This window comes from Rhipicephalus microplus, unplaced genomic scaffold, assembly GCF_043290135.1.
Source record: "Rhipicephalus microplus isolate Deutch F79 unplaced genomic scaffold, USDA_Rmic scaffold_52, whole genome shotgun sequence".
Lineage (NCBI taxonomy): Eukaryota > Metazoa > Arthropoda > Arachnida > Ixodida > Ixodidae > Rhipicephalus > Rhipicephalus microplus.
This window is the reverse complement of record NW_027464625.1, coordinates 1,747,501-1,774,903: the sequence shown is the minus strand read 5'-3', so window position 1 is coordinate 1,774,903 and position 27,403 is coordinate 1,747,501. Positions and strand designations below refer to the sequence as shown.

The window sequence follows — 27,403 nt, the reverse complement described above, 5'->3', positions numbered from 1 at the left end:
ATGCGAGGGCATTGGCACAGAGAAAGAAACCGCGTCTGACTGCTCGACTAGCAGCGGCAAGCGCCAACTTGCACAAACGCTGGCGAGAGCTGCAGGATCGATATGAGGGCCTCAGGTTTGAGCACACGTGGCGTCGTCTGCGTGCGCGATCGAGGTAGTTGCAACGGCACCAAGTGTCACGACACAAAGGCTTGAAGGAAAGAGATTGGGGGAGGGTGGTGTCGCAGAGGTTCGGCAGGACGCGCACGGCGAAACCAATATTCTCACGGGACAATAGACGGCGAGCGCGGTGGGGATTTGTAGCCCCGCCGCGGCTGCCGAACCATTCTTTTTCGGGATTCGAGTGGCAGCAACCCGACGGAAGGAGGACGGCTCGCCACCCCTAATCCCGAAAGGGCTCAGGTGGAATCCAGGTGGTATTAGGGACCCGTTACGGGAGCCCCGACGGATCACGCGTCACACAAATTGCGCCGCGAATCGAAGCTCCGAGCTTGAACCTGGAAAGAAAACGCGAAGAGCGCGGATATCCCGGGCTCGAAACTCGAGCGCCCCACACACACCGGGCCAGCCAGGGTCGCATTTCTAATTCGCTCCTGCATTGAGTCGCTCGGGGTAATTTAAATGAGATGGAGGCGTTCGATCGGTATATGGTGCGCGCGTGTCAGCTATTTTTTTTTATTACTTATCGTGGCACCAGGAAGTCAGGCTTCAAGATATTCAGTTTCGATACGTGGAAATCAGGAATATTGACGGCCAAACCTGATGCATATTCATCGCCTTTTTTAGATAAATAGGTACTTCGATAAATTAAGTAACGCTGGGAAGCTGACCCAAGTAGATTATCGCGTGCGTGTCGACGGACGCCTTATCAGTAAGCCTGCTTCTCGTGACTAAATGACTGTTGAGAGTTATGAAGATATGAAGGGGAGGGAAGGGGGTTGATTTCAAGATAGATATGTGGGGTTTAACGTCTCAAAACCACCATATGAATATGAGAGACACCGTAGTGTAGGGCTCCGGAAATTTCGACCACCTGGGGTTCTTTAACGTGCACCCAAATCTGAGCACACAGGCCTACAACATTTCCGCCTCCACCGGAAATGCAGCCGCCGCAGCCGGGATTTGAACCCGCGACCTGCGGGTCAGCAGCCGAGTACCTTAACCACTAGACCACCGCGGCGGGGCAGGGGGGCTGATTTCAGGCACGTGATTCAATCGAAGGAGACATGTCTTGAACAGTATGTCAGACTTTTATTCTACATCGCGGAGTATGGTCGCCATGCCGATGCATACATCGCATTTATGTGAACCATTAAATGAAGAAATTAGGCATAGTAGACGCATCGAGCCAAAATTTCTCTTCTGTTGATGTAACTGAAGAGATTAGATGCGATTGCATTTAAGCTACATTATTTTGCTTGCCTGAAAGGGCGCAATATGATTTCTAAGTGGTTAATTTAGTGCTTATTACTGTAGACGTGCCCACTAATGACCCCAACTAGCCGAGACCACACTTGCTGGAATTCATTAACGAATAACCACATGCGCTGGTGAATGGCATGGATTGAACACAAGCCACGTGTGCGTAGTGCCACAGACTAAGACATTATACTTCAACGGGTAAACTAAATCACCAGGGTGCCGACGCGATAAACACTCGGTATTCATCATATTCATCACCGAAGAGAAGGGTTATCGAAAGTCTAATACACCAACCATTATCGCGAAAGTTTCACGACACACTTGCTCGTTCGGCAACAACAAGACAGGCTAAGCACCACCATGTTGCATCTAACATGCATCTTTTCGTTTCTGATACAGAAATTCCTCGGCAGGGGTACTTATAAACGACTTCTATGCGCAAGAACGGAGGCTGTGTAAGAAAATAAATTGACACTTCTACATGTTTGGCTACTTACTTGGGGTAAATAACTGGCTAACCACCCTGCCCTTCCACTTATTTCTTTTCTCCTCCTAGGGAAAAGGGCGAAAGAAACGCCGGAATAAGAGCATAGCGTAGACAAAATTTGGGCTTTTTGTGTAAAGATAATAGTAATGAGAGAGAGAGAAAGAATATATATACAGTACTATTTGTCATTATGAATTTGACATCTTCTTTCTCTGCCATACTTTGTTGACTTTTTTTGCTTTCTGACGTGCTCTTTGAGTGATCTGTCTTGATTCCGCTGCAAAGATACAAAAATACAATTTCTTTTCTCTTTTGAAATTGAAAAGAGAAAAAGAGTTGTTCTTTTTCAAGAAATAAAAAATTTATACCCCAGGTATTATTATCCTTGTCTTGAAAAGCAGCAACGAAAAAAATGATGGCAGAACGGTCCCATGTCTTTTTTTTTTAATGTACTGGCTAGTTCTGTGCGCTGCGTTGAAAAGCAAATCGTCTCGAAAAACAAGGATCGATCACCAACGGCCCAGTGATGTCGCTTGACTGCTGAGGTTTGCAGTGTGGAACAGCCCCTGAAAAGTCCCAACATAGCGCACAATCAACAACGCTTTCGCCCTCTATTGCAAGCGTGTCACGCGAAGAACGGCGTTCGGAAAACGTACCTCGAGGACACTTTGCTCCGAAGGAAATGGAACGGGGACGTACTGGGCAATCATAGCTGTCGGCAAGCTGCTTTGTCACGCGTGTCCAAACACACGTGCTCGTACAATCGCGCGCACAGCAGGGCAACACAACAGAGACATAGATTAGGCCTGTACGCTCACACGCCTGAAAGTGTGCACATGCTGGCATCCACACACGCGCACATACGCGCAAACACACTCACGCATGCACGCATACACATGCACACATACGCGCGCACACATGTACGCAGACGCATATACAGAGCAGGAAACATGACGGAAAAAGAAAGTGGCAAATCATCCTCTCTACAAAGGGAGACTGAGGTCAGTGTTAGCGAAGCGCGAATGCATCTACAAAAGAAGCATGTTCGTTGAAGGCCAAGCCAGCAACGCAATGTCGATGAAGCGAATGAGCGGGGAAAATATAGCGCAGTTCTTCGAACTTGAAGCCTGTAATTTACGATCGTTGGCAACTCGACCAGATGGTGCACAAACTGAGCTCACCGTTTACTCGGGTGCGGTGCAACAGTGCACTCACACCAACTGCAGTACACCGTATAGGAGCGTGCGGCGCTGGCGCCTTGTCGCCACTGCTCACATTTTTCTCTCTGAGCCTGACGGATTGACTCGGCCGGCGTGGACAGATTCGGACACCGAGCGAGGGTCATTACGTGTTGCGACTATATGGTGGGTGGGCCCCTGGCCTTGCTCGGCTTTGCTCTGTCGGCGATTTCTCTACCACGTTGCTCAACCTCTGCTAAGCGGGGTGGTAAACAATAGTCCGTGAGCCCGGGAATGCCGTGATGCTTCGTTTTGCGATAACAATAACGCGTGAGGCATTCTCAAAGTATAGTGGTTTTACGGTTGTTGATGGAAAGTAGATTCATGGAAAGTAGATTCGTTTTATTAGGTTTTTCACGCAACACATTGGCTCAGCGGCAGCCGCGTTGCGTTAATTGCCAAGCACTAGGACACAGTCTTGGTTCCCGAATGCGATTGCTGCATTTCGATGAAGCTGAAATGCGAAAATTCTAACCTACATAGACGTGCGTGTGGGCTAAACACCACCAGTTCGTAAAAATATCATTTGGAACTCCTACAGTGCTGCGCGGCTTATCATCGCATCGTGCATATGGCCCGTAAAACTTTGTAATTTAATTCCATCATATATTCTCTCAAATTTCTTTTTCGCCACCAAGTGCACGTTCATTTCAGATGGCTGTGATTTATGACTTTGCGTGTGCGCTCTCTCCTATCTTTCTCCATCTTTAAAAACCCCGCATCTCTTATTCCAGTGTAGGGTAGCATACCAGTACTTCTAGACCAGTTAACATCCCTGCGTTTCTTTCCCTCCCGTTACTTTCTACTTTCCTTACCCTCGATGTGCCGATGCAGCCACACGGAATTGAACTTGTAAGCTCGCGTGTCGAAAAAAAAAACACATTCGATCATTGAACTACTTCAGTAATATCATTTGTGTTATTCATCAACGTCTTGAGTCCTATGACCTGGGTGTCTCCTATCTGTCGCTAACGTAAGTTTTGATGATGATGATGATGAGTAGGCCGGAAAAACAATCTCAATTGAACCAACTATGACTGGTAGTCAAATAGGGACTAGCAGTAGAAATTCAAATTTAACGAAGGAACCAGAGGATTTTAACTGAAGATTTTTTGATCACTACAGAAGTCAGACCTTATACATAAGGTATTTGACAGACACCTAACATGCTAGCACCGCTAATTCCAACGTTTCTGGAAATGCCGGTTTCGCGGCCGAAACGTAGAAGTAATCGGTGTTAGAGCATTAGTTGTGTGTCAAATACCTTCCTTTCTGTAGTATTAGTAGGGTCCTTAGAATATACTGCCAGTTTTATAGGGACCATAGTATAACAGTTAAAATACCGAGGCCCGTGTGTTCAGATTTAGGTGCACGTTAAAGCCCAGGTGGCTGAAATTTCCGGAGTCCTTCACTACGGCATCTCTCATAATCATGTGGTGGTTTTTAAACGTCAAACCTCAACAATGATTATTACACCATTACAACATCAGAACCCGCGTCATAGTTTACAAACACACACACACACACACACACTATATATATATATATATATATATATATATATATATATATATATATATATATATATATATATATATATATATATATATATATATATATATATATATATATATATATATATATATACCATTCACTTGCATTGTGGGTCATCGCTTTATGTACAAGCAGAAAAACAACAACAAAAGGAAAGCAGTGATATTTGCCCTATCCTTGAAGTTAGGAATTAACCAGAGTTGAACAATTGTAAGTCGATTCAAATGTATATTTACCCCTAAAATTTCATTACAAAAAAGTAGTGTGGTGATACATTTCCTAAAAGAGGTGTATTGACAATGTCTCGTAAGAGTGGCCCACATTATCTGAAGGGCCTCAAGGAAGTTATGCCATGCTGAAAAAAAATAATGCTAACCATAGTTCCGGTGCGCAAAGGTGTAGTTCAATGTTCGTCTTCGCTTTATGCGTTATGAGACTTGGAGTTATGCTGCTCCAACTAACGCAATGTTCAACCGCTGTTCAAAAGTGGCTTCATGGCAGTGCTAAAAAAGCTTTGCAAAAGAGCTACTCTGTGGAAATACACGGGGATTACTTTTTTTAGAAAATTGAAAGGTGTCGGACGTGCACGAGAAAATGCAGTATATGTTACAGGTAGAGCCGGAACTTAAGCATAGTGACGTAACCTTCCCACAGCGTGCTTCATCTTGCGTTTTCTTATCAACTCTATACCCCTCTGCTCCCTCAACATCAGATTTGAAATTTAGATAAAATGAGTAGACCTGGAATTGTGTAAATATGAAAATATAAAAATTGATTGATTTATTAGTGGGGTTACACATCCCGAAACCACAATATGATTATGAGAGACGCCGTAGTGGAGGGATCCGGAAATTTTGGCCACCTGGGGTTCCCAAACGTGCACCCAAATCTGAGCTCACGGGCCTACAACATTTTCGCTTCTATCGGAAATGCAGCCGCCACAGCCGGGATTCGATCCCGCAACCTGCGGGTCAGCAGCCGAGTACTTTAGCCACTAGACAACCGCGTTGGGGCGAAAGATAAAAACAACTTGTTTAAAATCAAGACAAGCAAAGGCCACAGTGAAACATCATCAAGACCAGTTTCTCATCAACACGAGCAACCCGAACTCGAAGCTACCACACGAACTTGCGTATTAAATACGACAACTCGACCAAGCGGGGTTCTAATAACTCCTGTCCGACACGTTGCGGGGTAACTTCCTGTCTACCTTTCTGCCAGTCGCTTTTCTTCTTCCTGTTCTCGGCAGATTCGTGGGAGCCAGCAGCAGGTATGCAGGCAGCCACGAGGCATTTGTAACACGGGCCGGGCTACATCTTATCCGGGTAAATCGGGGCGACGTTCCAATTACAGCACGGCGCTAGGTCAGGGACGGAGCTGGCGCGCAAAGGCGGCTCGGCCAGTAGTAGTAGCTCGAGAAGGAGGGGCGGCTCGGGTAAACAAGGTGGAACTCCATGAATACTACTCCGAAAGAAAACAGGAAAAGGAAAACGGAGAAGAACCATCAGGCCTCCGTCACCACGGTAGCCGCGAGGATACAACGGCGCCATAAATCCCCGCGCGAGGGGATTAAGCACTGCTCTCGGACATGCAGGCTCCGGACACAAGTCCCTCAGTAATCCGCACGTGACGCCTTGGGATGAGAAGAGCAGTCGGTCGCGTCGCCTTGCGCCCTCGAGGCACCAGCCAGGGCAGGGCGAACTAGGAAGACAGCGCGCGCTCTGAGGTTTCTCCGCGAGGAAGGCCCATTAGGCCTACTGTTTCAGCCCTCTTCATCTGGCCTGGACCCGCTAAACTACGTTCACCAAAGGAACTGCGTACAAGAGAAAGGAGGATAGCATACAGCGGGTCCGGCAACTAGGTCCGGTATCTAATTGCTTTTTCATCCCGCGCTACGTACCGAGCGCTGTATTTTGTCCCCGCCCTACTCAATTTTTCTTCCCACGGGCAAACCTTGTCCTTCCTTATGCTGCGACGCCCTGTCGCATCAGCGGCGTCGTTTCTTATTGCGGCAAAGCTTGGGTAGGTGGTGCCCGTCTTTCCTGATGATGTCTTAGAGTCTGGGAAACTGTCGGACGCGACTGTCGCGCAAGAAGATTATCTGAGAGGAAGGCTCAGTCCCCCACAATCAGCCTGGTTGCCCAGGCGATATACGGAGGCAGCAACTGCGGCTTTTGTTCTTTCTGCATAATGGTAGACCACCTAGCAAATACATTTTTGAAGCAACACCGAAGGAGTAAGCAGGGAGAAAAGCAGCCGAAAAGACGCTCACGAGTCGAAAATATTACAAAAAAAAAAGCTTAACTTATAATATATCATAGTTTTTGGAGAGCGAGCGGTGAACAGTGGGTTGAGAACGACTTTTTCTACACTAACAAAATGTGAACGCAGCGAATGAGAAATGTGCTTTTTCGGACGCTAAGTGTTATATTAAAAAAACGCTTTTGAGAAATGTCGTTTTCACGTATCTGAGAGGAACTTCGCGCTTGTGCGACAGTTCCAAATTAGTTTCTATAATTTATCATTAAACACATTCGCGCGAGATTTCCACCCATTTTCACAACTCATGCTCGCCAGTTTGTTCACTGTTAAGCTTACGAGTGTACACCGCAACGCGGTGTTTCGTTATGAATAAAAAAGACTTCTTCAACGAAACTCAAATAATAGCGTTGATATTAATGTTGTTTTCTTCAAGTTACATTTTTTTTCTTCTTAATGTTCTTTCATGCAGCAAGAATGAAGCATGGCTCACATAAATCATTACACCACTGCATACAGAGAGATAGATGTGATGCAGAAAAACCGAAAGGTATATTTTCTTTCATTCTTGCCGGTGACATCAAGTGCAAGTGAACCAATTAATTTTTATTTTTCTATTTAGAAAGCACCACAGTTACCCCCAAAAGAAAAGAAAGAAAGAAACAGAGAAATAAAACAAATAAAGAAAAAAGAAAGGAAGAAGAAAAAGAATGAAACAGAAATAAATAAATAAATAAATAAATAAATAAATAAATAAATAAAGAAAGTAAGAAAGAAACAAAGAAGAAAAGATAGGAAGTTTGTTTCTGGGGGCTCATTTCTTGGCTAGACCCAATCAAATGAATCCTACAAGCAAGCACATCGTAAAAAGACAATGGCCGTGAATTTTTTCCTTTACCAAAAGTGTCGTCATAATGAAGGTAATGAATGGACATAAAATGAAGTGAACAAGAAATCCTCTTTACTGGGTGAGAGATCTGAACTCCCAACCTTGAAATTATTTTTACCGCCCATTTTATTTCATTAAAATTCACGTCATTTTTACTACACTGCAGGTAATGACGATCGCCGCGATGCTTTTCTTTGTTTAATATTTGGTTGGATTGATTTAGTTGAGCGCAAAAAGCGAAAGCCGTGAGATGTTGTGAGAAGTCACACGATGATCTCAAGCAGGAGAAGTGGATGCAGAATAGAATTAAAAGTAAGGCGATGGAGAGAACACCGACAAGGACGGATGGACGGACGCACGGACGGACGGACGGACGGACGGACGGACGGACGGACGGACAGACAGACAGACAGACAGACAGACAGACAGACAGACAGACAGACAGACAGACAGACAGACAGACAGACAGACAGACAGACAGACAGACAGACAGACAGACAGACAGACAGACAGACAGACAGACAGACAGACAGACAGACAGACAGACAGACAGACAGACAGACAGACAGATAGATAGATAGATAGATAGATAGATAGATAGATAGATAGATAGATAGATAGATAGATAGATAGATAGATAGATAGATAGATAGATAGATAGATAGATAGATAGATAGATAGATAGATAGATAGATAGATAGATAGATAGATAGATAGATAGATAGATAGATAGATAGATAGATAGATAGATAGATAGATAGATAGATAGAAAACGTGCACTGGAAGGCAGATGGTTTGTATTGCCTCCATCAAAGTCAAGGATTTTTTTTCGGGAACTCCAGTCGGCAGCAGCCAGGGTTTAAAAAACAGTCGCGATCTCGCTTTTCGGTTTTCCGGCTGTCCGCTTTAACGACGACAGCGGCTGGAAATGAAGATGGGCGGCACCGACAGTTGCATGCGCCAGTCGAGAAGCGGCGGCTTGGTGTGTGAGAGAAGGAGATGGGGAGAGAGAGAGAGAGGCGAGCTTGTTATTGGCACGCAATGGGACAGCGATCTCCCGCCGAAAAAGAACGACAACTTTCGCTAAACGCGCGCGCAAACGCGTCGCTGTCGTGGCAGCTGACGAGGGCGTAAGTGAAGAAGTACACGTACATCAGTGAAAAACTTTCATCTTGTGCGCCTTTCATTTCCTGTCCAAAGCACCTCGGCTTTGAAGACAGAAAAGCTCGAATTATAGCATTAACAAAAAAGAAGAGAGATTCGGAAAGAGGGAGGGGTAAACTTAGGAGCAGAAATGGGCGCCCGCAAAGTCCTAAACTGACTGCTTCGCAGTCAGTCCTTCGCATTCGCAAATTTTTCATACGTGAAATGGCATTTTCGGAATGACGAGTTTTTCCTCTGTTACACCGGCAGTTTTGTACTGAGCAGTCTAGTCGAATTCCACTTTTGGATTGTAAAGCTAGCTGCGGATGAGAAATGTCAGAAGTGTTTTGGCACTTTGTGGGAAAACTGTTGTGTTCGCTTATTGCTGGGCGTTTCTCTATTTGCCAGTATGTTCCATTTTATAACTTTTTTTCTCTGGTTGACCTGCTAATGCTTTACGCATATCTCTGACATATTTTTTCCTTCTGCGCTCTGATTTTTTTCTCATTTTTACGGTGACGTCTGCTCAGGACATCTTCAAAGTTTTTGTTTAACACTCAGGTTTATCATAGCTAATTCACGGGTAGGTATGCAAGTACTCTCGCAGAAGTTTTTAAATAATTTCTTATTTGTTGCATCTCATTTATTTGTTTATGTTTTTTTAGAAAGGAGATTTCAGGTAGAATCTGCCGTCTTCTGCAACCTTAGAGAGTTTTAATATTTACGGTAATACTCCATGTTCTGAGATCGTGAGAGCTGTAACAGCATGAAGCCATAAATTTAACGAAAAAGCGTACGTAATCTCCCTTTTTAAACATAATTTTTTGTTGTAAAAACAGGATTTTTTTTCTCTTTTGCCTTCCTTTACGAGCACCTGGCGTGGTGTTTTACAGCCTTGAGGTATTTATGACAGCTCGAAGTCACTGGGCCACACCACCGCACAGTTGCACATGCAGCAATATACGAGTTGCAAAAAGTCCAAGCGGTACTTTCATTTTTTTTACCGGCAGCAGAACGTTAAATGCGCAATTTAGTTGAAGACCGGCAACGTTGCAGCTCACTTTGCGAGGTAGACCTGATGTATTAACTGCAGGATACCTGCTAGTTACCGGCCTTCGTGTAAATTGCGCATCTAACACCCTGCTGCCAGTGAAAGAAAAACGAAAGTGCCGCGTGGACTTTTTGCAACTCGTATATTGCTGCATGCGAAACTGTGCGGTGGTGCGGCCCAGTGACTTCGAGTGTTCCCAAATACCTCGAGGCTGCGCCATGCCGCGCCAGGAAAAAGTAAACCTAAAGCGTGCTTTTCTGCATCAATGGTATGCTTGTGGGAAAGCCACACTCTAAGAAAAGTGAGGGTAAAGCACAGGAGGAGCAATATTGAACGAAACAGTGACAGCGCACGCACGCACGCACGCACGCACGCACGCACGCACGCACGCACGCACGCACACACACACACACACACACACACACACACACACACACACACACACACACACACACACACACACACACACACACACACACACACACACACACACACACACAAACGCTCGCACGCATGCGCGTGAAGATGACGCTGCACACTATGCCCTTCTTGTCTTAGTGTGAACCAACTGGCCGAAATATCATGAGCCAACTAGCCGAATGAAACGTTCGAGTAAGCTACCTCAGTTACGACTCTGTGTCAAATCTACCCAACAGCAAGTCTGCATGTCATAGCAGAGGGCTACATGCAATTTCTTCCCTCTGGGTTTCTTCAACGTGCACTGACACCACACAGTGCATGTGATCCACGGGACTTTGGCATTTCACCTCCACCAAAATGCTGTCACCGTGACTGTGATTGCATCTGCCTCCTTCGGGTCAGCATAGCAGCAGGGTAACCATTTAGCCATCACCACGGCTGCAAGCTCACATTCTGTAAGCTATATGTGAAGTAGGCTTAATGCGTGATACCTACGGATATGCGTTAATTAGGGCTAATTGACAACTATATTATTGGTTAGCAACAGTACATAGGAAAGTAATTTATAATTTGTACCAACGCGGGCACCGCCGCGGTGGTGTATTGGATAAGGTACTTGGCTGCTGACCCGCACGTTGTGGGATCAAATCCCGGTTGCGACGGATGATTTACGATGGAGGCTAAAAGAATGCAGGCCCGTGTGCTCATATTTGGGTGCGCGTCAAAGAACTCCACGTGGTCAAAATTATGAGAGCCCTCCACTATGGCGTCTCTCATAATCTTATACTGGTGTTGAGACGTTGAGAGAGAGAGAGAGATAAATAGAGAGGAAAGGCAGGGAGGTTAACCAAGCTTGGCTCGGTTGGCTACCCTACAATTGGGGTTGGGACGTTGAAGTCTACAAATCAATCAATGTACCGACGCGAGTACATTGATTGAAAAAAAAAACTAGTTACTACCATCTAGAATCTACATAGTTAAACGCAGTCTACGACAACGGTTTGACTCAACGGCCCTTTACGAGCGTCACCTGTACGCGAAATTGACGTTAATATAAAGCGTTTCTAACGTTAGGCTGTGAGTTCAATTTGCCAGTACGACACATTTATGCAATGTCAGTTACAGCTTCCCCCCTTTCTAATAAGGTCTGTGTCATTGCGCGAAGAAAGATCAGAATCAATATAAACCTTTCATGTGGTTTGTTGATGTTAATTCAGGTGTCTGGGCTTGGTTTATGTTGTCATCTTGGTCGTTGTGGAAGAATATTGGTTTGCCGTATTTCGTTATTATCGGCTTAGCAAATGGGAAATTACGTCTTGAAAGCACCTATTTTCATTACTAGCGTTCCAGTTTTTAACAAAAATATAAAGTTAGCTACATTAAAAGGTGTAAAAAGTGGCTCTTGACTTCGATAACACCACATGTCATAGCTCGACCACGTGTTGCCTGTTTCTTGTGGCCGCGAGAGCAAGGGAAGTGCGCCAAGGAGCCGCGGTTATAAAGCGTACATCCTTGGCTCGTCGCGACACGTCCGACGTTTTGAAGGACCGTGTTATCAAGATTAAACATCGGAAGACTAACCCGAACGAGGAAAAGGGATAAGAAGTGTGCTCTTTCTTTTGCGAATCTCGGAGCATTCAGTGCGACCGGCCACTGGCTTGCCATTGAAGGGAGAGGAAATTACTCCGCGTGACCGAGCTGAGATTGAATTCACCCACGAGAGGCGCACCGCTGCCAGCGGCGTCTTTGCACGCACACACTGTTCAAGTATGCTTCGCACTTTTTCTAGAGTTTTCGCCGAAGCGCACTGAAAAGTGGAAAGCTTTCACCCGTCGCTAGGCGTGCTACGCGATGACTTCCGGCGCTGTCTGTCAACTCAAAGAGCACTCGAGAAACCGGAAATTAGAAGAGAAGAGAAAAGAAAAGACGTTGCGGCTTTGAAGGCAGTGGGCCGAAAGGGGGGAGGGGGTTGCGGTAAGATTCAGGTGGAAAGCAGGGTTGCCTTGTCAAAAAGGCAAAAAGTAGCCAGGAATGTTAAAACTAGCTGAAAATGGCCACCTGTATCCAAGTGCAGTAAACAAGTCAAAAGTAGCCGCGCGCGTGGGAAAACAACTTGGTCGATGCTGTTTAGATAACCTAATGCAACAGCTGTTTGGTTTAATTGCGAGTAAATGCAGAAAAAACCCCTTAAAATTATAATTGCTGAGATAAAGAGCATAAATTGTCGACCCTGAAAAACATTTAGTGCAGGATTACGGCGTTTCTTGCAATGATGCAGAAATTACAATCCCTTCACGCGTTTTGCATGACTTTTTTAAAGGGCCAATACAACCAGCGTTTAGTCGTGAATGAATTGGAACACTGAACAAGCATGCTCAAAATTACAGTTCATGGCATTGAAGCACAGATGGTAGCTTCTTCACAACCAGTTTTCGAGCGATCACAACCTTAGAACGAGCTGGCATCTCGTAATAGGATCATGGGCTACTAGACGCCAACAGGCGAAAAAATGTTGAAGCCATGTTATTTCTTTAGGGCACTATATCCAAAACACTAAATGTGCCTATGACAAAGGTGTAATAAACAGAGCCATCAGACTTGAAAGCAGAAACTCAAAAAAAAAAAACTATCAGTAGCTATGAAGATTTCAAAATGTGTAAAGTTTCTTACAGCGCAGAAACACCAGGGCCGACTATCAGAGCAGCGCAGAAACTTTTGGAACGAGTGAAAGCACATCCGGTTTTTTACAACTTATCCCAAGGTGGTTCAGAACTTTTCGCTAACGCGGTGTGAAATGGCGCTTACTTCAGGTGCTCCTCTCATCCTCGGCTATAGAATGCCGGAAAGCAAGTTTCCTACTGACGAGCTAACTCGTGAGGAACAAAAGAAGGAGCAGTCCGTTACGTCGGCGTTCACGGAAAATCGATGAATAGAAGCGCTGTTCTGTCAAGAAAGGCGAGAAGAACAGTGGGTCTGAAAACAAAACGGCCGACCAAACAAAGGAGGCGACGTTAGTAAACGGCGTTCGCAGGCTATCTGCGTCGCTCGTGGCAAGATCTTTTTGTCGCGTCACGAAAAACATTCCAGGAACCATGAACAAAGGTGCTGGCGCACCTCCCGGCGAAGGCGATACACGCGGCGACACATTTTTGGCGACAATGCGAGAGCGCTTTACGGTTATAGGCGACAGACAGCGCCGAAGCTTGTCTCTCTCAGATGCCTTTTCTATCGCACGCACCTGGCGGAAGGTGTCTTTCGGGCACAAAAGAAACAAAAAATAAAAAGAGTTGACGATGCCTCCCGCGAGGTTTACGGGTAAACCAGACAAAGGCATAGCTTCGCATCATGACACGACACTTTCGACACCATCGCGTGGTGTATTCTTCTTCCTTCCGCTAGGCCCGCTTTCGAGCATCTTCCCGGGGCTCGTCTTCGGAGCCTGTCGGAACATGTAAGCAGTGCTGGCAGGCGGGCCCGGGTATTAACTCGGCCGTGCCATCGAAGCCGCCTCCCAGCTTTCGGGCAGGCGTATACACACGCAGACGTCGCTCACTGTGCTCATGAGGGGGCCATAAAAGGAGCTCGTCTCTCTCACGACGGAGATTAATCTTCGGCTGCCGCACATCGTCCAACCACTGCGCACGACGTCCGGGTCTTCGGGGAAGACGCGCGAACGTATCGAGCATAAAGGAGAAAGGGGGTGGGAGGGGGTTCGGGTAAAAGTAAGGAAGCGGGAGCAACTATACATGCAGGGCCAGTGCTCCATTTACCGCTTCTCCTTCGGAGGCGCCTTCTTTTTACGCGCCGGCCTCCTTATCTTCTGCAGGCACCGATCACGTTGCCGCCAGCTTCTTCGCTCGGCGGTTCCGACAGCCCTTCCGTGCCTCTTTCGTCGCCTCCTTGTCCTGTCGACGTGCCGTACGCATAAAAAAAATGGGGTGGTCGAGCGTGCGAGCGAGTTTCTATAGAAGGCGCGATATTGACTGAAACAAAGGGATGCTACCGAAAAAAGTGCGCACATTCCTCAGCGTGCGGATCGCGGCCACGAGCCGTCGCCGGCCTTGGAAGTTGCAGCTCTATAGAAAACGCGATGGAGTTTGTTGCTGAAAACTTTGAGCCAATTACGCTTCGAGAAGACGCTCACTTGGAGCGCTATCATAATATAAGATCGACGCCAGTTATGGCTAGCTGAGAAGGCTCGAATAAAGGATTGCATCGGGGCGCCGAAAGTTTTTTTGAAACGGTAGGCAGGTGTCAGAGGCTCGTTTAGTTAGGGTGTTTCATCGTTTTTTGGTGTCTCTGAACGACCTGAGAACACGAAAGGTATAGGGTTAGTTAGGGACGCACTACTACAAAACTGCGCTAACCTGTTTGCAACGACAAAAAGAACGAGGCATGCAAAATGAAGTACGCACCGCCAATTTTCGTTTCTTCCGTTCATAACTACGCGTTCTGCAGTTTGATGAAGTAAATGGACGATTTTCACGAGTTTAGTTGTCCTATCAATATATAAAGTGAGGCGCGAATGCTCACACGAAGAAAGAAGACATAATAAAGCAAAATAACGAGTAGGTTTCCTTGTGCACGAAACAATTCGGTTATTTGTATACAATAGTGAGGAAATTTAAACAACGCAGCCAGCGAAGCCAACCAGTGAACGCGGAGCACGCACAATCGGGAAACATAGTGTAAGTCATCTTCGAGAATGAGCCCATTACGTTTCATCAAAAGCGTTGACATGCGTCTCACACACACGTACCTGTGCAACTTGCAGTATCTCCATGTGCTGAGTCATGAGTCGTTAAACAAGCGCTCCCTTAGACTGGAGGAGCTGTGAAGCGTGGGAGTATGGCCTATTATAACCTTCAGAAAAAAAACATAGGTAATAACACGGGCAAGCTATTAAAACGTTCTGATGTAGTCGTACTGAGCAAATTGCGTGAAAGACTGATGATAGGTTAGCCTTTCGGAGTTATTGCTCCGCGCAACCACATTAGAATCTATTCTAACTAGAGTTGTATTCACACATGCTAATCCACCCAGGTGATGCGACTGCAGCGCCAATAGCAATGCTCCTATTTGAAGTCACTATATCAATGACAAGCTTGCGCTTCCATTATAAAGTTACGTAACTGTTGTATTCCCAGTGTCTGATTGTGCTACCTGAGCGCAACGCCTCTTTTTATTGCCATTAAAAAAGGTCATTGCAACAGGAAGGCAAGAAATCCTGCATTCAAAGTAATTCTCACAATGAGTATCCGCTAACAAATTTTAAGTACCATTGAATACTGCGAGTGTCTATATGCAGTAAAAGGGCATACCTAAGGTGCAACACCCCTACGGAGGAAGAAACAGCTAAGAAGCGAGAATTAAGTCACGCGGCCAACCTTGGCAAGCCCATTCGTCTTGAAGTCAGCAGCAGTGTCGACTTAACACGGGTAGTGTTAGGTCGACAAAGGTAGTGAGATCAAGCAAGAGAAGACATTTTGCTGAGGCTTTATTTTATGACATCGGGTTGTTTTTAATCAAAGCGCGCTCACTGAACGCACGAAGGTTGTTCAAAAAGAGAACTTAACCGAAAGTGCTAAATCCTACCACGCGCTCGGACGTTTCGATAACGTGCTGAACCAACCCGGTGGGCGTCAACCACATGCTCGCTCCTCGTATCCTTTCTTATTCTACGGGAACCACAGAGAAACCCGATTGACGGGAGCTTCGCTTTGCTGAAGAACGCCAGAGACCAGTGAAAAGAGACCACCGAGCTCATTATCACCAAGTCTATTCCAGAGGCACGCCACGCGAGCCGCATCGTGCCGCCCCGGGTCAGTGAATCTGCGGCTCGTAGAAGCGAGGGACGACACAGCAGAGGCGTGCGTTGTTGCAAAGTAAACTTCACGCTGCGGCAACGTCCTCGGTCACTTCGAGTTCGCTCCCCATTCCTCCTTCTCCTCCTCCTTATTCTATAGGCCACACACCAAAGCGCAGCTCCTCACAATTTTCAGGCGAACGCTCGCAGTGACGCTTATCTCCTCCACGAGTTTGGAGCCGGCGAGGCTATTGTTTTCACAACGGAGACGAAAAATCCCATAACACGTAAACAGCACGGCTCTTCAGCAGGCGTGAGGAGAAACAAACAGGAGAAAAAAGACGGGCAGTGTTTTATATAGCTGCGCCATGATGAATAATTATGTCCTCTCGAGGGAGATGTGCATTAATGAGGTCAAACTGCGGCTTTCGGCAATAAAGCTCTTATGCGGTGAATTAAAGCAAAATTTATAGTTTTTTTTTGTCACATGTTTCAACAGCTTAACAAGCTTCATCAGACGAGTATAATAATATTAGTTTTAGATGTTTAATGTCCCGGAACCTCCAATGTGACTACGAGTTATACGCCGTAGTGGTGGGCTCCGGAAATTTCGACCTCCTGGGCTTCTTTATCGAGCACCTAAGTACGCGAGCCTCGAGTATTTGCGCTTCCATCGAAAATATGGTCGCCGCGGCCGGGATTAAGTACCGTGATATTCGGATCAGCAGTAGAGCACTATAAGAACTTAGACCACCGTATCGGGTTTTGATAAACGAGTAATCAGTGCAGCAATTATCGGTATAAATAAACAAGAGTGGGTAATGAGCCCGCGTCAAGAAGTGTTCGGCGAAGCCTCTCCAGAAGATTATGCACGGGTTTAGACAAATATTAGTGTTTACGGTATGTGCGACGCCCTTGTCGAAAACGTCGCAAACGCTCATACATTTAGAACGCAGAGTGCGCGTGTATCCAGTACTCGGAACACCTTTACGTTGCATGACACTTTTCCGCAGCTTAGCGAAACGTACCTGTCTCGCTCCCGGCATCTTTCTTTCTTTTTTTTTGCTTTACTTTGGAACTTTGCGATGCTCAAAGTTTTGCAACCACTCATGTGAATGTGCTTCTTTAAAGATAAAAGGGAAACCCGTAACTGTCCGCATCATAGTGCGACACCTCAACAGTGGCTGACGAGGGATGGAGGTAAGGAGGGATTAAAAGTGATAGGGAGGATGAAAGAAATAGGAATAGAAATGAGAACACTTACATACGGAATTAAAAAGAAGATAGAGAAAGATGGACACGGTCTAAGGAGTCCGAGGAAGGGGCATCACTCAGCGAGAGCTTCACGGCGTCAGGAGAAGGCAGAGGGCGAGTCGGTCAGCCAGAGCTGCGCTGTCATCGGAGATCGCGGGGGCACAACCGGTCGGCACCACTCATCGCTGCATCGTCGTACCTCACTCCACGCTTCGTGGCTGCTACCAAAATAACTACTGGAATTGGCCTCTTTGTGCGAGCTGCTCGCGCTTCCCTGCGGAAATCTTGCGCCACCTTGCAAAACGCGCGTTAAGTACGTGCGATTTGTTCACGGCCGCGTTCGGCGAGCACATGGCGAAGCACGCCGAAGTGGCCATGCAATACGGCTGACCGACAAGCAGCGTAAAACGCGGAATGAAGAGTCGAGGAAAACCTGGCCTTCATCACGTGTTTGCCACACACTATTTCGCGGGTGAGTAGTTGGAGTGACACACCCGTTCAGTGTTAAGCAGCACGTAAGAGTACTTTTGTACTGGATACATTGTTCTAGAAGCATATATAACGGAACTTCTGACCTCTCTTCAAATACAATTCTGTCAACGCGTATCAACGTATGAACGTCCTTTGCCCTGACAATGCAAAAAAGACGCAATGCAATAGCAGCGTATGGCGATGCCGTCCTCATGCATCTTTCCCCTGATAACGATACTGCATATTCTCACAAACACTTCTAAGATACCTATGGACTAGTGCCCTGGCGATCTCCGATGACAGCGCAGCTCTGGCCGACTGGGTTGGTCCTACACCACCTCCTGCTGCCGGTCCCCTACGACGACGACAGCGCAGCTCTGGCCGACTGGATTAGCCCTACGCCATCTCCTGTCGCCGACAAAAGCCCTCGCCAGTGGTGTCCCGTCCTCGGACTCCTGTGACCATGTTTCATCTTTCCTATCTCTCTTATGTCATCGCTCGCTGTCCTTGCACATCTCTCTCCCTTTCTCTCCCTCTCTCTCTCTACCTTTAAACCTAACATTTTAATCCCTTCTCACCCCCATTCCTTGTGAGCTACTGTTGAGGTATCGCACGCTGGTGCAGGCAGTTACGGGGCTCACTTTTCTCTTCTTTTCCCTCTTATAACCAGAATCTTCAAGTTTTTCACTGACTAACGTACAATACAATATTAAGTATTCATATATTCTACTAATCACTAAAGAACACGCCACACCACTACTGCGGGGCCCTTTTTAAGCATTTGAGAAGGCGGTGGGGGGCGGAGACGTCATCAGCGAAGCATTAAGAAGCACGATGAAATAAAAAAATAATAATAATGGGTGGAGCTCGAAGAAGGCACTCTTCCCTTGATGAGAAGTGACGCAGAGGAGTCTAGAAAACAAAAAAAAAGCGTCGCCCTTGGAGAACACCAGGCAAGGACAACGGCTTGCGAAGACGCGAACGCGCCTCTCCTCTTCACGGACGGGCGCCAGCGACAACACGCCCCACGTTTTGGGTTACCTGTCGATAAAACAGCCCCTCGTGCGCTGAATGGAGTCCGGGACACCACGTGCTCGCAAAGAGGCGCCTGCTTGCTGGGTCCCATTTCGGCGTCGTGCCTCCCTAACGACTTCTGTCGCTCGACAAAGCGGCACGCTTGCTGCGGACGCATTGTCTCCGTCGGGTAGGTGCTCGAGAGCGGCGCCATTGTTTTCTGCGCGAGGAAACACTGTAAAGGTGTAAATTAAGTCCAGCATTGTTCTATACCTAATAAACAAAAAGACAGGGAGGGGTGTATTAGCCTGTACTGCGGCTCCGAGTAAAACACATGCATAACGTTAAATAAAAGGAGGCCGCAGGACGGTACAAGTCAAAGGTATACATAGAGAGGTGTCCCAGCTATGGTGCACAACAGCGGGGTCCGAATAATGGTTAGCGCATTATGTACCAGCGAGAATGTATAGCTCGCTTCTCCTAACCATGTTCAAGGGTGCATTGTAAATTGCGCCAGCTGCCAGTAAGCGCTGCCCCTCTTTCGTTGTAAGCACAGTCGTTAACTATAGCGAACGTTGCTCTGCGAATTCAATGGTGATCTTCCAGAGCACTTGAACTAGGCCACTGTGGCCGAGACACAAATGAAAGCACCGATACAAAATTCATAAGTGTGTAACGCCTTAAACGTTTCGTGTGGTGACGTGCTTTGAAAAAAGCTTTGTTGCAGTCAATACGACGCTTGCGCATTGTAATATATTGACTCATAAGCGGTGCTTCATTGGCAGAAAAGTAGCATATACTGAAATATGCCCTCAGTCTCGCTTGCACAAGGAGGCGTGGGCCGCAGAGCATACAAACAAGCATTATGTTCTGTCTTTTAACTCGTAAAACGCTGAGATATTGAACAAAGGCAGAGCCCAGAAATGACATTTCGGCAAGACTCCCCTGGCAAACAACTTTATCTTGTCAAAATGATGGCACTAGCTGATCTTTCTGGTTTGTTTGTACTTCAATTCTGAGTTTGTTTTAACTAAAAAAATAACATTGGGGTATCGCGTCCCAAAACGGCGATATCATTATAAGAGACGCCTTAGCGAAGGACTCCTGAAATTTTTACCCCCTAGAGTAAATCTGAGCACATACCCCTCCAACGCTTCGCGACAATCAAAATGCAGTCCTTGCAGCTGGAATTCTATCACGTGACCTTTGTTTCTTTGAACACTTGTACTCAAAGAAGCATACCACGAGAGGAGAATCAGCAACAAAGAAAAACAAACTTTCTGTAGTAGTAGTAGGAATTGAAAAAGCTAGCCGTAACATGCCATGCTTGAGCAGGACGTAACTCCTCCCGAGCTAAGGGCAGCATTCAGCACATCGAAGACTAGGGCAGGACGCAAAACATTACGAGTTGTGGAAGCAGGGTGCAACACACCACGATCTATATAAAGGGCAGAACTCAACATATGCCTATAACCAGGGCAGGACGCGACACATCACGAGCTAGAGCAGGGCGCAACTCATTCCAAGCGAGGAGAGGGTGCAACGAATGCTGAGCAACACATCCGGAGCTAGGGCACGTATGAAACATATCCAGATTTTCAACTCCATGCCAAGAAAAGTGCATTGCTCTGGAGTAAATGAAAATGTATTGGTCGTCTTCACGAGTTAATTTTACCAGAGCTAGTTTTTCCGTCGCGTGGATGTTTTATTCAACAATTAAGCCGATAAAAACTGGAGGTGGAACCAACGCATGTCACTTATACATTGATTGGTATTACACTCATGCGCTACGATTAACTTCCTACGTTGCGTTGTCTCAATAGTTCCGTCGTTGTCCTGATGAAGATATTGTAGATTGAGGGTTCGTGCGCCTCGTTATGATGACGTCAAAATGTCAAGATATTCGTGTCACTAATTCTCAGTGCGAGCTTTCTAGCGTGGACTGTGTCCCTAATAGCTCCCGCATATCGCAGCCTCGGAAGTTATAATGTGTAAACCTGAACTGTCTTACGCGCTGGATTGCGACAAATACGACTTCATACACGCCCGTGCTACAAATCAGAGTGAAACACGAAATTTCGAAAGTGGAGACGGGTTATCATACCGATGCTTGTTATTTCCTTTTTTCAACATCAGAAATGCTGCCGAGCTTTGACATACTGCATTCATGTTTAGCATTGCCGTTTTCATAGGACATACTTCGATATATTCCATTCGATTGAGCCACTCTATTCACGGCACATACTCAATCGTATCTCGCAAAGCGCCCCACTTAAATCGAAAGGTTTACGCGGCACGATTCCACGTTGTTTTTAAATCAAGGAGATTTTTTGTGACACTCATCGCCCTTTTAAACAACGTGCGTATTAAAAGGCAACATCATAGTTCCTGATCAAAGGAAATGTTCGAGAAGTGAAAACACTATCGGCCATTTTTAAACTTGACAAGCGGCCATACCGAAGTAACTGAAAGATGTGCACTGATGACGCTAAAGCAGCAAAAAGAAAACAGAAATAATTATAAGATGTGGAGCATAGACGCGTGTCCACACATGCATATGAAAAAGAAGAAAACGGCATTCGCCTCCGGGTCGCACTGTAGGGAATAAAAGTAAACGGGTGTGTGGAAGTAATTGATTTCTTAATATGTTGTGTTTAACGTCCCAAAACCACCATATGATTATGAGAGACGCCGTAGTGGAGTTCTCCGGAAATTTCGACCACCTGGGGTTCTTTAACGTGCACCTAAATCTAAGCACAGGGACCTACAGGATTTCCGCCTCCATCGGAAATGCAGCCGCCGCAACCGGGATTCGATCCCGCAACCTGCGGGTCGGGTGTATGAAAGTAGAGCTCGTACATAGGCTAAAAAAAAGTGAACAAGATGAGAGAAGCAATGGCGAACGACGAACTATTTGCACACTTACCCTCCATGTGAATTCGCACGCTGTCTCAGCTGCACTTTTATTTTTTTACAAGGAAAGTAACTATGTCAATCCGCGAAAGCGCATGAACGCTCTGAATGTCATTGGCATTGGCACTAGTGTAGACAAGCATGTAGAATATTTATGGCGTCCCGCAACGTGCGTGCTAAAGCTTAACAAGTTGAAGCAGTACGTGCGCACTCACAGCTGCTGGTGTTAGAGAATGAACACATGAGAGACTGTAAAGCGAATATTTTACTTGTCGCATTATAAGGTCTCCATTTATTTCTATAGTTCCCCTTTTGTTTCTTGCCGACACATGACGAAAAAAAGCTCAAATAGGTTTACATAAACTAGGCTACGCAGAGAACAGGTTTCTGGTGTCGAGCGTGTACCATCTCCAAGACTCTTTTCTATTTTGACGACCATTGCAAAAACATAAATAAATAAAACGCACACAAGTAGTTAGACGCGGCTTAATGGAGAGCTGATTGACAAAGTGGGCGAAGCTTACAAGCATTCAGTCGTATATTTGGACATTGGCAAGGGCTGCTGCGGACGAGCGCCTTAAAGCCTATCTGCATAGCACGCTAACCACGAGTGTTTACTAAAGACACATGAGTTGCTGCTGCACAGACTAGAACGGAAAATCCCGTTAGAGTTCGGCCTGCTGCACGTTTATTTCAGTTGCAGCGTTACAGGGGGAGCATTCCAGCACCTCAATAGCAGCTGCACCGACAGCGAATTGCGTCACACGCACACGCATGCACGCGCTATCTAAACAGCATCCTCTCGGATCCCGCAACGGCAACCGCCTGTGATGGTGAAGGATAAAAGAGAACTAAGGCCTGAGCTCCGGTGTTTTCCTGCGCTTCCAAATGTTGTGTACCACTCCTATATTACGGGCCGTGCTACTCGTACCTTTGCTACTGGACCCATGAACAACGTTTGGCACTGTAGGCTGAAGAAAGCGACGACAGAGAATGATCACAGGGAAAGCATGAACATACTAAACTACAGAACTCGACCAATATGCTCTTTCTCGCACTTCCCGGATTCTCCTTTTTTTTCTTTCTTCTCTTCCACGAACACGTTTTGGTTCGCGATACCACGGGGTGCGGAGCAATAAAAGACCGATATCGTAAAGTGAGCCCAGCTATTCGCTCGATCACGAACTCGAGCTGACGGCCGCTGGGACTGCGATGCCTTCGCCGTCGAGAGAGCGAGAAACAACTCGCTTCAGAGAGCGCGCGTGTGTCTGGATCGTTTTGCAAACCCATTGGTCTTCGGCACACAGCAAGAGACGAAGGAGTGGTTGTCAGACCGACTGAGCGAAGACTATTTGCTCCCCTTCTCCCCCTCGTCTTTCTCGTTGGATCCTCCTTTCTTGTTTCATTTTTTTTTATTCAGGCACTGTTTCCAGGTCCTGAGATCGAGATGCGGTCTACAGCTAAGTTGTTAGCATCGGCTAAGTTTTCGCCCCTTCATGCGTGTCTATTTCTGGAGCAAACAGCTTATCAACGTGAGGTCGCATCCTTGAGTAAGACAACCTCTCGAGTTTTACTATGCTTTCTAACGCGGGAGCGTTCAAGAGCTCGTTTCACAGAAATTCCGGAGTTGGTGACGGCCCTGTTAGTTGTGAGCGAAAGGTCATTCTGTCCGTGACCGAAAATTTGAGAAAGATGCAAATAAAATGAATGATAACAATATTCGTGTCCGAGTGACGACCAAACTCAGGCCGTCTGCGTAACAAGCAGGTGCTCTACCACAGAACGACGCTATTTCTTTGAACTGCTTCGAGGAAAAAGAAGACAATAGGAATGCCATATTGTGGAATGAGTATCCCTAACACTTGTAATCTTGCGTGGCAGAAGCGTAAACCTGCGGAAGGCGCCAAAAAATGTTAGTTGCTCAATGAGTGGGTCATTTGAAGACCCACCCTTTACAAATCACTGAGACGTAATTTAGTCATCATCATAACCAAAAACATCAACAAAACGAACAGCTGCGTACGTTCTCTGCATAGACTTACGGACGCGCAGTGGTCCTTTCGCTGATTTACAAAAAGAATAATTATGGCATTGCAAAGACTGACATGCACTACACATTCTAGGACACATTGAGATAGCCAATGTTACGCGCCCACAGTTCGTTTAGTTACGACGCAACTGACGCTTGCATCAAGAACTGAAATGATGCTAGCCATTGATAACGCGATGCGTTCGAGGCCCCATTACGCTGTCGCGTTTTACTCTTGAATGCAAAGTTTCAACGTCTTCCAAGTGTCTTTTATTGGCGAAGCGCCACTTAGTCTTACCTTGTCACTAGTCACGCGTAACCGAGTGAAGAAGAGGTGAGAAAGAAAGGAAGGCAAAAGAAATGGATGACCATTTCTCGCCTCATTTCCTAGATGGCGTTACTCTGCCGCTACTCTCCAATTGGCTGCTGCGCGCGCTCTGCCTGAGTGAGCGGAGAACTAGTGCCTCTCTGTCTCCTTTATAGTCTCCGTACGTTGCGGATCATTGGTGTGGTATGGATGAAGCAGAGTGGCGGGCGCGTTGAAGGCGCTTGCGCTAGGTTTCTTTGGTTCGCGTCTCGTCGGTGTTACTGGCGCGCCATCTGCATTCTCGAACACGATCGGACGCATGCATGGACGGACGGACACACGAAAGGATGGATGGACGGACGCTTCACCCCACTCATCATCATTCACTTCGTGAATATGCTGTGAATTTTTTTGCTGTTTCCTAATTAGCCTAGTGACCAGCAAAGCAATCTTCTTCCATTATATCCATTATAGCAGTGCCACATGTAAGTAGAAGACAAGAAAGCAAACTACGCGAGGCACTCGAAACGCTTCCTTCGTGTCCCTCGTATTCTTTGTTTTCCCGCTGTGTTGCTTTCCTTAATCCCTGCCTTGACTTTCCTTTAATTTGTGTAGCTCTTCTTACAGCGCGAAAGTACATCCTCGTCTTTCGGTTTATACAGCTCGAAGGAAATGCATTTCGATTGCAGAATTAGCTTCGTGAAGGATTAGTTTACGAGAGGATAAGGCTAAAGGCGGCTACGATGGTTTTTTTTTTCACGCTTGCTTTCCGGCATCACTTTTATAGCACCTGCCATTGAAAGCGAAACACAGTGTTGGGGAAACGCGACAAGCGAGGAGGCAGATTTGCCACCTTCGACGTCATCGGATGCCAAGCGTTTGGTTTCGTGGGCTGGGATGCGTGCAAGAGGAGGTGAAAAGCCGGCTCTCTCGAAGAACAAGAGCCTTCGGCGACTGTGCATAGCAAACAAAAGCGAGAGAGAGAGAGAGAGAGAGAGAGAGAGAGAGAGAGAGAGAGCCGAAGGTGACGCTGCAGAAAAGAAGATCATGTGGACAGGCAAGAGGCGGTGCTGAATAAGAGATGCGCAAGCGTCACGGCCTGCAAGGCGCCGAGGCAAAGTGGCCGAACTAAGCACAGGCTTGGAAGCGAGGACAAGAAAAAAACATAGAAAACCAGAGTGCCACTCAAACAAAGCCCTAAAGGCAACCAAGTTAGGTATAATGTAACCCTTGCGACGCGTCGAATAGCGCCGGTTCTCCAGTTTCACGGCTCCTGAAAACACGCTGCAGCTTAGCCCAAGGTTGTTCTTTTTTATTTTATTTTAGCGGTGTTGCATTTCCATGAATGCAAGTGAACGAAAAAAAAAAACAGCATTTTGACAGCAGCTGGGTGCAAGCAAATTTTGTAGTGCAGATGCGTCTCAAAAAAAAAAAACTGCTAGCAAAAAAAAGAGCAATACTATAAGCAGGTGGCGACTGTATCCATAAATATAACTCCCGCTTCATTCTCTTAGCAGAGATTCAAATTTTGAAATAGACGTTCAGAGGCGTTTAATCAAGCGAATATCGCAGTTAAGTCTCACAATAATGCCACCCACTTATATCTGTCACAGAAGTACGGACGAGATATATCTATTGAATGAATGTACTGGAGGTTCATGACTATCATGCCATACTTTACAGAGAAGTAACATGCGTAATATTGTAAGCAAAGGGACAATGTTGGTGGCGTATAGACGGCTTGGACGAAACGCACAATGCATAGCATGCACAGAAGTTGGCGTATCTCATTATTACACGCCCTTATGGCGAACAGCTCCTTAATCAAATGAAACTAATGACTACCAAAGGGCTTGCATACTGCACTTTGCTACCGCGCTTCCTTTGTTTTGTCTAAGACGTGTGTACTTTTTAGCGAGAGATGTCTACGTTTTAGTACTGAGAAATTTAACAGTATGTGCTGTTCTACGTATGTTTGGATACGTCTTTTATATACGGCCTGTTCTCTTGGTCTTTTTTATTGTAAGAAGATAAGAAACAGTCGTGTGTGGTTTACAGCCCTATTGGACCATTTTGTTTACACGTGCAAAAAGAGCCATTTTTTCTTTAAATGAAAAGAACACCTAGAATGAACTAATTCAGAAATATGCATTTCAAAATTTAATGGCATGACATGACAAAAATTTAGATTTAATTGCATTGAAGAACATGTGGTAGCATTAATTAGAGTATAATCAGGTTACGTTTAAATTTTCAGGACCAAAGAGCACCCGAAAATTACCCCAGAAATCTTGTGGCTATATATACAGCTTTGGTTGCATATTTTTTCGCTGGTCCGCTAGAGATAAACGTTTGCTATGAAAATTAAAGTTTAATTTATTACGCGTTGAAGTGTAATTTAAAACTTATTAACATCTGCACAGCGATATGCCAGCCTATGGGCTGCGTAACTAATGGATAGATGTAACGTCGACATTGTTTTCGTTACTCTCTTTTCAATCTGTTTTATAGTTCTCCGCGCAGTAGTGCTCATTCGACAAAAATAGCTCATTTTCCCCTTTATGTTGACGTTAAGCCTCTTTGGTTGGACTAATTAGCCACCATTGCTGTATTTCTATTTACTGTTTGCCACCTCATGCGTTATAGTATTCACGTTATTAGCGTTATATTTGTGAAACACTCCGAATCAGCGTGAATAGGAAGTGGCACTTGCTTGTTCTTTCTTTCTTTCTTTCTTTCTTTCTTTCTTTCTTTCTTTCTTTCTTTCTTTCTTTTTCTTTCTCTTTCTTTCTTTCTTTGTTTCTTTGTTTCTTTGTTTGTTCGTTTGTTTGTTTGTTTGTTTGTTTGTTTGTTTATTTATTTATTTTTCTTTCTTGGTTTCTTTCTTGATTTATTGATTTCTTTCTTTTTGAAGATAATTTTTGAGTCGTCTTAAACCTGTCATAGTGTGCTAACCACATCTTGCTCCAACATACTGTTGGTTCCTTTTCAACCTATTCGTTCCTTTTTTGTTAACTCTGCGATAAGTGAAAATCACTTCATTATATTGTGCAATTGAACCTTCATGTTTTTACAGCACCAGCTTATAGAATGTGGCAGCATTATACGTTTTTGTTGCTAAACATACTCTGTGTATACAATTTCCT

The 27,403-nt window shown here is 45.7% G+C and overlaps 1 protein-coding gene and 1 long non-coding RNA gene across 2 annotated transcripts in view; one reads left to right on the top strand and one right to left on the bottom strand.

The window, feature by feature from the left end:
- LOC142788282 (ras-specific guanine nucleotide-releasing factor 1-like) overlaps positions 1-27,403 on the top strand; it is a 354,601-nt gene that overhangs the window by 94,309 nt on the left and 232,889 nt on the right. The gene's annotated exons all lie outside the window — the stretch shown is intronic.
- The window catches only part of LOC142788294 (uncharacterized), a 138,893-nt gene that overhangs the window by 49,302 nt on the left and 62,188 nt on the right, over positions 1-27,403 (bottom strand). The window lies entirely within an intron of this gene.